Source organism: Enhydra lutris, unplaced genomic scaffold (assembly GCF_002288905.1).
Source record: "Enhydra lutris kenyoni isolate GAN:26980312 unplaced genomic scaffold, ASM228890v2 scaffoldscaffold14, whole genome shotgun sequence".
Classification (NCBI taxonomy): domain Eukaryota; kingdom Metazoa; phylum Chordata; class Mammalia; order Carnivora; family Mustelidae; genus Enhydra; species Enhydra lutris.
In genome coordinates this window covers 36,728,890-36,741,129 of record NW_019154098.1, presented here as the reverse complement: position 1 = coordinate 36,741,129, position 12,240 = coordinate 36,728,890, and positions in this window count along the sequence as shown.

Genomic DNA, 12,240 nt, shown 5'->3' with positions numbered 1-12,240 from the left:
CCCGATCTACCCAATGGTCTACTCTTCCTACTGATTCCTTTTTGAAGTCACACAAATTGTCTTTTTAATTAAGCATGCTATAATTTTTCCAGGAAACAGATTCAATCTTACTGGCTTGTATTGTCCATGAGTAACCTTTTGGACAATTGGGTTGACATTTCCTTGATTTCTGTTTTTTGGCACCCTCCTTCCTCATTCGCTGTTAAGAACTTACGGCTGCTCAGTTGTATCTGCAAATCTTTGCAGTGCCCTGAAAGCAAGTTTTTAGGGCCAAGAGACACAAATCTATTTTGTACAGCTACCTATATAGAGTGTCCTCTTTTAGCCAGATTGGTTTCATCCTTTCCAAGAGCTATCTTTGATGGAGAGGAAATAAAAAGGAGTTATTTGTTGATTTAAAGGTATCACGAAGAATGGAGCCTTTGAAGAAGTGTTATACTTTTCTAATGTTTAAACATGGGTGGTTCTCCACCCTGGCCTTACATCAGAACCACTTAGAAAGATTAAGACAAAACAAAACAGGAAGGAAAAAAAAAAAAAAAAGGCCTGGGTCCTACCCCAGACATCCTGACTTAATTGGTCTGGGGTGGGGCCTAGGCATTTGTATTTTTCTAATGTGTTGAATTAAGAATCACTGCAAATATACCCATTAGAAAAGTTATGACTTTTCTTTTTTTAAGGCTTTGTTCCATAGGAAATCGTGTCTGCTGTCCCATCGGTTAAGTCGTGGCACAGCTGTGGTGGACAAAAAGAAATATTCAGGCTGTAAGCCACCTAACCTATTCATGGGGGCCTTGGGCAAGAAGAGGTGGGGATAGACGATGTAGCTCTGTGGTTCAGAAGCTCTATTTTTGGATAGAAGCATCTGAGAACCACGTTTGAAGTAGAGATTCCCGGAGCTCCATCTACCCTGAGGGATTCTGAATCGGCTGGGGACAGAAGGCAGGTGGGGACGACCAGGAATCTGCGTTTGTTACCTGCAGGCCCAGCAATGCCAATGCTACCGCCTTAGCCAGTGGCACCTGTTGTCTTAGAACAGGCGTGGAACACGGTTATAGTCAGAGCAGAACTTTTCAGTGTTAGATGTGACCCTGAGAGGCCAGCGATGGCTTGGAGTTCAGCAGATCCACAAGGAAAAGCCTGATCCCGGACTACAGAAACAGATACTGACAAGGCCACGTTTTCTGGAAGGTCCCCAACATCTCCAGGTTGTTTCTTTGCCAATCCCTGCACAGCGGTGTCCTGCAATGTCTTGGCACTTCTGTCTTTACATCACGCCCCTTTCTTTTTTAAAAATGTGTTTAAATTCAACTAACATAGAGTGTATTATTAGTTTCAGAGGTAGAGTTCAGTGATTCATCAGTCTTATGTAATACCCAGTGCTCATCACATCATGTGCCCTCTTCATGTCCATCACTCAGTCACCCCCTCCCCTCCAGCCAGCCCTAGAGTTTGTTTCCTATGATCAAGAGTCTCTCATGGTTTGACTCCCTTGCTGATTTCATCTTGTTTTACTTTTTCTTCTCTTCCCCTATGCCCTGTTTTGTTTCTTAAATTCCTCATGAATTAGATCATTTGATAATTGTCTTTCTCTGACTGACTTATTTCACTTAGCATAATCCCCTCCAGTCTCACCCAGTCATTGCAAATGGCAAGATTTCATTCTTTTTGATGGCTGAGTAGTATTCCGTGGTGTAGATATACATCTTCTTTAACCGTTCATCTGTCAGACATCTGGGCTCTTTCCATAGTTTATGCCCCTGCTTTCTTTACCTTTGCCTCCAAACACAATTTCTAAGTACTGACTAGCCCTAGTTGGAAAGCCTCAGCTTCCCTGGCTCCCATCCTCCTACAGATTCTAGTTCTTACCAGTGTCTCCCAGTCGGGAGAGAGCTCCATCGCTGGTCCAGAGTACCCCAGAGACTTCATTCTGTCATTCGGTCACATGTCAGTCATGTGACCATGTGACCCAACTGCCTTTTGGAAGGCTCTGTCTCTCTTACACGATGGTGCCTTCTAGTTTCTGGTCATGAGATCCTACCCAGGGTCTCCTAAACTTTCTGTAGTGTGCACCTCATTCAAGCTAAGCCTCCCAGAGGCCAGAGCTGGACTCCATTCTGTCTAGGAGCCAAGTTGTCTGCTCACCCAGGCTCTTCCTGCTAACATCTGGGCATGGCTTTTTCTCTTCTTGTTTTCCCACCACTCGCCCACTGCCAGCCTGAATACCTTTCAACATGGAACTCCGAACTCTGTGAGGAGACATTTTCTCCTTCTAGGAGAGAAGTGTATCTAAATAGTCTACTGTCATTTTTCGTTCATCATCTCAGAGATGAAATTATCAACACATCGAAAATGTACCAAATGCACTCTTCTAGCAGAGCATTCTAGTAAAGGCTCAGAGAACTGAAACACACTTCTGTTTCAACCACATCTTGCCTCTTTCTGGAATCAGGATTAGGAAACCATGGCCTACAGAAGCCTGTGGTCTCCAAGTACTTACAACCCCCACAGGGAAATCACTTCTGATCGCTTATTTCACTTCTAATTTTTAGACATACACACTCCTCTGACACCCCTTATCTTAGGGCTTCCATATTCCAGTCCTTAGCCCTGTTTCTGGGGTGCCTGGTAAATTCCAGAGGCTAACTTCTCAAATTCTCTTTCCCTGATACAGTCTCCTAACTTGAAGTCCCATATATTATTCCTTATTTCCCATTTTTCCAGGAAAATTAAGGGATTCTCCAATTGTTCTACATCTGTGTCACACATTATTTTCTTACCAATACCATGAATACCAAGGTTTATGGTTTCACCTGAGCCATTCATTTTCTTGCTCTCAAACTGCAGTGGAGACTTCTTGGGGAAATTATCCAATCTCTGACAAGCACGTTTTCCCAGATCTTCTTAAGTGAACTTTGGCTCTTGCTAGAAGTCCACTGTTCTGGCATGGCAGTTGTTCCCCAGGTCATCTGCTTGCCAGAGACGATCAAGAGTTTGGGAAACCCTTGCAAAAGAAATGGCAAGAGAGGGTTTTTGGCTCACGACCTTTTGCACTGTGGGTAGCTGGCTACCTCGATCAGCAGTGTATGGTGCAGCTGGGTCTCAGAGGACTTTGTTCCTTGTTCCAGGGTCTGTTTTAATGTTCCTAAGGCCCAAAGGCTGGACCTGGCCCTTCCTCTGGTTGCTGCTCTCATGTGCTGAGGAAGGAGAGTGCTTCTCCCTCTTGCTCTTACGGATCTTTATTGAAGTCCTCTAAGGCTGGCCTGGCTTAAGTCCCCACTCAGCACCCACAGAGGAGCTTGCTTCATCACATCAGAGCTAGGTCAGAGACATGGGACTGACACCACTCAGGATCCCCTCCCAAGGACACCCACCTGCTCCCAGTCACCCCCGACTGTCCTGAGCCGGCAGGAGTCCGTGCCACCCCGGCCGTCTCTACCCAGTGGATAGGGCAGGTTCTGCCCTTCTTTTTGTTTGAGAATCTAATCTCAGCCAAGTGGGATGCAGACTATTAGTCCCAGTGTTCTTTTTATAACTTGTTCTGTTTTATTTAAGGATTTCATTTTTAAGTCATCTCTACAGCCAATATGGGGCTTGAACTCACAACCCCAAGAACAAGAGTCACATGCTCTACCAGCTGAGCCAGCCAGGAGCCCCCAACTTGTTCCATTTTATTTATTTTTTATTTTTAAAAATATTTTATTTATTTATTTGACAGAGAGAGATCACAAGTAGACAGAGAGGCAGGCAGAGAGACAGAGAGAGGGAAGCAGGCTCCCTGCTGAGCAGAGAGCCCAATGCGGGACTCGATCCCAGGACCCTGAGATCATGACCTGAGCCGAAGGCAGAGGCTTAACCCACTGAGCCACCCAGGCACCCCAACTTGTTCCATTTTAAAACAAACAAATATTTAAGATTCCTTGGAACTCCACATCCTCCTCCAGTGACTGGCCCATCTCTCAGTTCCCTTCACAAAATAACTCTTGAAATGGCCACTCTATCCCTGCTGTTTCTACCTTTCTTCTTTAGCCCATTTTTTGGCTTCCATTGGCACCACTAACTTGAAGGTGATCTTGGTAAGATCACCAATGCACCCATATGCCACCAAGACTTGGCTAGCGTCCTCTTACCGGCCCTCCTCTCTGAGACCCTTACTGGTGAGCACCCCCTCCCCAAAGCACCCTCCTCTGAGCTGCTTGACTCCCTCCTCCCCTGGCTCTTCTCTCCTTCCCCGACTCCTTTTCCTCAACTTCATCTGAATGTTAGGCTCCTTGAAGTTCCTCTCTTTTCTAAGTGATCTCACCCCAGTCTTACAGTTTTAAATACCTTCTTCAGGTCGACAACTGTTTGTATCTCCAGCCTAACCTCCTCTCAAGAATCATTTCTGCACGTGGACACCTGTGCTCCAAGTACGATGTACTTGACATTGGCACGTGGCTGATGGGCATCCAAGCCTGTCCAGAGGGGAGGTCTTAACTTCCTGGCATGCTCATCCTCCCATTCGTCCCTCACCTGCTTCCCTATTACATTGGTTTATGGCATTACTATCTGGCTGACAAAGCCAGAAACCTGACAGCTTTGATTCTTCCTTTTCTTTCATCCACAGAGAAGTCATCAGAAAGCCCAGTCAATTCTAAGATAACTTTTAAAACAGTCCACTTGTCTACTGACACCACCCAGGTTCAAGTCTCCACTGCCATTCCCCGGGATTGCTGTTAGTCTCCTAATTCATCTCCCAGTTTGTCTCCCACTACCATGCTTGCTACCTTCCAGATGATTCTCCACACAGCAGGAAGGTGTGCACCTTACAAGATCTAAATCGGGTGGCATCCCTCCCCTGCTCAGAACATCTCCCAATTCTTCCCACTGCATCTGAAAGAAAGTCCAAAACCATCACCACAGCTGGCAAGGACTTGCCTTCTCTGGCTCCTGCTCACCTCCAAACCTCACCCCTGCCACCCCACTCCTAATGCTCTCTACACTCCAGCATGCAGGCCCTTTCCATTCCCACAGCAGGCTAAGTTCTTTCCTGCCTCAGGGCCTCTCTACTTGCTGTTTCCTCAGCAAGGCCCAGGTCATCTGGCCTCCAGAGAGGAATCTGATGGCCACCCTCTCTGGAGAAGGACACCCCCATGGTACTTTCACAGTGCCCTACCCTGGTAAAAGAACCCTTCTACCAACCCCGCGTAGGGCTGCACCCCCAGTGCGTGACCTAGGTAATCAGTACTGAATGATGGTCTAGAGGTGGGTCTGTGGGCCTACAGATTGCTAAGGACCTACCACCGTGTGCCACAGCTTCCCAAGAAGGTATGTGGTTTAGGATCTGTCCCCTCCACGCACCCCTCCCCGAGACCATGGGACCTGGTGGACAGCCCCAGTTGTGGCCCCTCTGGATCCAGCAGTCTTCCTGCTGAGGCCAGCCTCCTCCTGCCCGGCCCTGCACGGGGCTCCTCTGCTGGGTGACTTCTGCTTGGGGACACTCCATGGGCCGGGCAGCTTTCTCACAACTGGGCTGCATTCTGCCACTGCTTCCCAGTTCTTCTGTTCTTAGCCTTCCTCTCTCACAGCTGTGAGAACTGCGAGGTGCTCTGGAGGCTTGCCAGGCCTATTCCCACCCTCTCCCTTTATCCTTCACAGTCATGTCCCCTTCTCTGTCACACTTCCAGTCCGGGCTGGGCATCAGTTTCCCAGGGGCCCCTTTAGATCCTTGAAATATTGATACTACAAGCCATGGTCCAGAAAAACAAGCTCTTGTTTGATACTGTGCATAAAGCCACCTGCTCCCTTCCCATGCCTCTTCCAGGCACGACCTTCACCTCTGAGAGACTGAAGTTCTGTGCCCGAGAAACTTCTGCTTTACCATCAGAGGCTCCAGATCACGAGATACATCCCAGACTTCATTTAATGTATTTGTTCCCACCGGAGCGAGCGGGCAAGGCAACCACTGGCAGACACGGCCAGTTCTGCACAACTCAGGCCCATGCTCCCGAAAGGCAGGGTCAAGTTCCTACTTAGCCGTCTGGAAATCCCTCAGTAAGGTACATCACCAGGTTCTGCCACTTGTTTGGGACTACTGACATTATCTTTGTCGCTCCTGGTGACTAGAAGGGTCCACGAAGCTCATTCTCTTGAGAGGGAGAACCACATTTGATTTTCTAACTTGTGTATGTGGCACCTTTTCACAAGGTGAAATCAGTCTTTAGTCCTGCTTCTGTGTAAGCCCCATGAACACCAACGGTCTGCTTTATCCACTACTGTATCCCATAAAGGCGTTCCATAATTGAGCACATTGTCCTACAGTTGCTTTCACATTTTCTGGAAGTCAGAATAATCAAGTGACCTTCCCCAAATCACACAGTCCTTTCCAACAACTCAGATACCAAATATTCAAGCAGCTTATCTGCCTGGGTCAGAAAATTAGATTGCTTATTGTGTGTGATTAACACTTATTGGATACTCTAAGCACTTAATGCTTACATCACATTTAAGAGGTAATGAACTCTTATTATCTCTGCTTTAACCAATGACAGAATAGGTTTGGCTCAGTTAGGTGACCTCCCTGAAGTCACACAGGTAAAGGGCAGAGCTGAAACTCAAACACACGTGAGTTCAGAGCTCACGTTCTAGATGCTTGCACCATACTGCTTCCTCCCAAATGACAAGAAACAATCACTCCCTTCAAAACAATCAGAACTTAAAGGAATGATTGGTTAGATCTTTAGGAGACTAAGGAAAGGTCAATAAAACATCTGGTAGGAGCAGTAAATCACAGAGCAGAATGACACTGTGCCTTTCCTTAGAAGAAAAGTAAGTGGGTGTCAGCATTCACACAGCAGCTCGATAAGATCAACATGGACAGTGCCCCCGTCACTGACAGCATCCTGCGGACACTAACGCTAAATGACCCAAGGTACCCACATCAAGATCCAATGATGAATGGACAGAAAGGGGCAGTGTCCTCTCAAGCTGCGAGAAAAGAAAATTTGAATATATGAGAAAGAGAAAAGGAATGTAGGATAATACAGAAGAAGAGTGAAGGGAGTTAAGCAGGCATGTGATTTTTTTCCAGAGGCTTGGCATTCCCAGTTCTGCATTTGACCATTTAAGTCTCACATCACATTTCCTATGTTCAGTATTAAGGAAGAAATTGCCAGATGTTGATTTTGGATTAATCACTGCTGTGTCATGCAGCTCTTGTTGACGTAGCAATGAACATTCAGAATACAGCATCAGTAGCCGGTGGGGCACGGGCTAATCAGACTGGATCCTGGGCCACAGTGCTGGTGCAGGGTCCAGCGAACCCCTGTTCTGTCGTCCCTTTTGTTGCTGGATCATGAGGGGGTTATGGAAAACAGAGGGGCAGGGTGGCTGAGGAGCGGACCCCATCTGGAATAGTCAATGTGTTATTCTCTAGGAGGCAGAAGTATTTCAATATGGTCACCGGCGGTGCCACACAGGCTGGGTAGCGACTGATCAGCTCTGCGTACGGGTTATTTGGGCACTGGTTTCAACGCTTTTAAGTGAAATGTTTGACACTCAACTTTTTATTTTACGTTAGATAAAATTACTTTCGTGAACAAGCAGCTTAGAATGAGAGAGGCAATCCTCTGTATTTTGACCTAAGTATTACTTCATTGTCTTGGTGCCTTAAACCATTTTCCTTGAAACTCAAATTTTTTCCTTGTCATCGGTCTTTCCCCAGGGATCTGATGATGGTTACAACAATCCCACAACAGGTAGCTTGACTCTTGGGGGCCTGTAGTTAGACTTTTAAAAACAGAACAAGAAAATACTAGGAAACCACCAGTTCCTTGCTCATGCAATCCAACATTCTTCATGGAAGCGGGTCTGGAGTTGAGCTGCACGACATCAAGCCGCAGGCCTCCCTCCCAGGGGGAGTGTACACCAGCGGGCTGTGGCATTTCCTTGAAGGGGCAGGCTCTTTAATCAGAGCCTTTCACTACAAAAGCCCATTAAAATCTGGTTTTATATTAAGTTGGAGAGTTTCAGAGTTAGAGCTTTTAAGGTGCTTTAAATCACAGAGGCCCTGTTGAAGGTCAGTAGGTTGACCGCTGGTCATAGGAATTTTCCCCTTTAGACCACTCAAACATAGTGGCATTTTCACTTTGGAAACCAAAACCCAAACTAACCAGTCCACCAGTCAACAACTCAAAACCAAAACAAAAGGAAAAAGTCTCATAGTATGAATGGAAAAGTAAGGGGCTTTTACTTATTTTATGTCTCTGTTGCTTGAAATAATTACCACAAAGCACAAAGTACTTTTATAATCAGAAACTAATTACCCCAACAAGACTAATGGAGAATGAGATAAATGAAGAAAAGCTCCAAAGCATTTAAGAATTAAGGTATTTCACAGGGCACCTGTGGTTTATAAAGCCTCTGCTTTCAGCTCAGGTCATGATCCCAGGGCCCTGGAATCGAGCCCCGCATTGGGCTCTCTGCTCAGCAGGGAGCCTGCTTTCCTTCCTCTCTCTCTGCCTGCCTCTCTGCCTACTTGTGATCTCTGTCAGATAAATGTAAAAAAAAAAAAAATTTTTAAACAAAAAAAAAAAAAAAAAAAAGAATTAAGGTATTTCCCGTTGCTGGTCATTCAGAATATTTTGGTCCGGCAATGAATTTGCACCCCCCTTTTCCAGAGTGCTACCTCTCAGATGGCCAAGAAGAGCCATGCTTTAGGGTTTTCATTTCTACCATTTAAAAGCTGGAGGTCATCCTCGTTTTAGAGAGAACAGTGAGATTCACAGACGTGCAATGATCTGACTACCCAAAGCCCCTCAGATTCTACATGGAAGGGATAGATTCAGAGCGAACTTAACCTGGCAGCGAAGCCCACGCTCTCTCTCCTGCATCCGCGATCCTATCCGCACTGCTCCCAGCAGTGCTGCTTCCCGATTGCATCCAGGACACACAGGCATGTGTAGTGTCACAGAGGGGCTCCCTACCCACTGCCTGTAATTCGAGCTCCTTCTCTCCCTCCGGAGAACTCGCATACCGGAATGCTGCTGAGTGGTGCTCTTGAAGGCGCCGTCTCGAATCCATTCTAATCCCTCCGTCTACAAACTCTCGCGCTCTACAGTCATGGTTAACTAACACCTTGCCCTCCATGGCCAGAAGCCACACACCCGTGCCCCCGGCACGCCACCTTGGAGAACCACCCCGCACTACACCCCAAAGGGCTGCAGACGTTACAGGAGCGCTTTAACATTTTTAAACAATCTTCCTTGCAGTGTTACCGAGAGCTTCGGAATGGCCCCTCAGCCATTTCCTCGTGCAAGACACGTGGGGACATGTGGCCTCATGGCCCACGTCAAAGGACAGCCAGTGCAAAAGCTGGTGTTTGTATATACCTCTCACTCAGAAATGGCTTCTAGGAAGGTTTTTTTTTTTTTTGGGAAAATAACCATTACATTTGATTTAAAAGACTAAAATAAATGTCAGAGTTTAAATGATTGGCCAGAAGGGGTAACATAATGTCAGTACATTCCTACTCAACTGAGAGTAAATGAGTCACTTGGTATGCTCTATTTTCACGCTACCAACAATGGTTAGTCAATGTTACATCACTGAGGGCTACAACACTGAAAACGCAGGTTAAGAGGCTATATTTAAATATGGCATATTTGTTTCTAATTATTTTACCCCAACATTTTAAATATAGATTAAGTCAGTTGTGGCTAAAAAGCGGACCACCTCAGAGCACATGTTACACTTGCGTGCTTGTGCCCAGCTACACACGGGCTCACCCGGCCGACAGCACACTCTGGCCTCTCGGAGGAAGTCCGATTTAGGCCTGGACATGCGCCATCTGACACAACCTCGGCTTCTCAAGTCAGTGGTCCACATCTGCTCCTTCCTTGCTACCCAGTTTCCAACCCTTCTATTTTCCCGAAACCACATTTCCTTGACCTCAAAGCAGCGTCTGGGATGCTGACCACTTCAATTCAGAAATGTGTCTAACCCACAGACTGGCACACAGCAGGCAGGCAGTGAATGAATGGTAACTCACACCCCTGGCTACCCAGCCTTTGCTCACTCTCCTCATAGGTCTCCTGGAGCCCATATTATCCTGCTACTCTCCCCAGTCCTGTCAACTGCTCTTTTAGTTACCGTTCCCAGCTCCTTCTCTACCCATCTTCTGAATGTGAGGGCTTCCCAAAGTTTTATATGCAACTTTTTCTTCTTTTGGCTATATATTGCCTTAGAAATAATCACCACTGGGGTGCCTGGGTGGCTCAATTGGTTAACCAGCTGCCTTCCACTCAGGTCATGATCCCAGGGTTCTGGGATGGAGCCCCGCACTGGGCTCCCGGCTCAGCGGAGAGCCTGCTTTTCCCTCTCCCTCTGCCTGCCGATCTGCCTATTTGTACACACACTTTCTGTCAAATAAATAAATAAATAAATCTTAAAAAAAGATAAAGAAATAATCCCCATGTCTACAGTTTCACAGATCGCCATTATGCACATTAAGGAAAATCTCTCTTTACTCCTAAGTCCCAGCGTCATATTCCAAACTAAATTGGGTAACTATGCTGCCCTGTGCCCTTTACCAAAAATGCTGCCACACTGACTTTATCTTCACCAGCTGACTTTTTCAAGGGCAGACTGTATCTTATACTTTTTATAGGCTTTGCTTAACGTTTTATATACAATGTGGACCCTATATACATTTCACTTGCTTTTATTGATTTATAGATCTATGCATCCCGAAATTGCTAGAATCTCTTCAGCTTAAAAACAACTAGGAAACCAAGGTTCTAAGTTCTATGCCGAAGAACAATGCTTCCTCAAATAGGGTGTGTGTGTTCTGAGTGCTAATACACAACGAATTATTGGACTGTGAAAAGAAAATATTAGAATGTTTTTTCATCTCATTCTAATTTTTAATTTAAGGTCTACTTTTGTGATGGCTTAGAGTTATAAGGAACACACATATTTATCATTTATAAAGACATTAGTAGTGTATAGTCAAGAATTTCTTTACTCACAGAATTTTATAAGTGTGGAGTCCACTGACAAGAACAGTTCTGACCTGAACTGTATCTATGAATATGGTATACATACCATTCACCAGGTGACAAAAAGAAGCATTTCTAAACTAAGTTTGACATCGAAGAGCCTATTAAAATATTGAACACAAACATCCCTATAGTTGGATGTACATCTCAAGTCCAAATGTGATAAAGATATCCTAACGCCTATCCTGACTCCCCATATAAAACATACAGACATCTTTATTTGTTCTCATCTTTTTCAGATCAAATAGTTTTCATGCGAAAGTAAGTCAATATAAGAGTTTTTCCCACTACTTTTTTCTATTTCCCTCTTGACAAATCTCAAAGTACAGAACTGTCCAATATATCCTGCACAGTGAATTACTTGGTATCATTGGATTACTGGATGAGAAGGAATCTTAGAACTGATCTACTCTACCTCCCTCCACATGCTAGAAGACCCCACTGCATTGTCCCAGGCATGACCAGACAACTGCCTTGCTAAGAACTTGAAGGCTCCTGGATACATCCAGGAGTTATTTTTTTCCCCAGGATCTTTTAGATGTGCTCTCTCGAACAAAGATCAGCTCTCCAATTGTCTCCCTTGGAACCACAGTTTAAAGTCTACTCACCATCCCAGACCTCTTCCCCCACGGAATGGAATCTAACCAAGCACTGTTTCACTTAAAAACAACAAAATCAAAGACAAAGAATCAAACCCCAATTTTACATGAAAACTGGCTATCAATGAATAAAGAAGACTTTGTGTGATTATGTGTGTTCTCCTAAACTAAGGGTGCATTCCCCCTCCCGCCCCCCTTTTTTTTAAGTAGGCTCCATGCCCAGCATGGAATCCAATGCAGGTTTCAAACTCAAGACCATAAGATCTTAGATCAAGACCCGAGCCGAAATCAAGAGTTGGATGCTTAACTAAGCCATCCAGGCGCCCCAGCATTCCCACCTTTTAAAGCAGAGAAATTACACTGGACTCATAATATGCCTGTAACAAACTAATACATTGGCTCTCACATTAAAAAAAAAAAAAAAAGCAATGACAGATTCCTATCCACATTTTGGACTTGTACAATGCACTTTTTATTAATCCTAACTGGTTTAACATTTATTCCATTTAAACTAATTTAGTGTTTCGGCCTAAAATCTTTCTGAACTGTAATTGTCTATTAGCTTCCCTCCATACTTTTTGCCACCTGGAAACTGCAAACTGCTA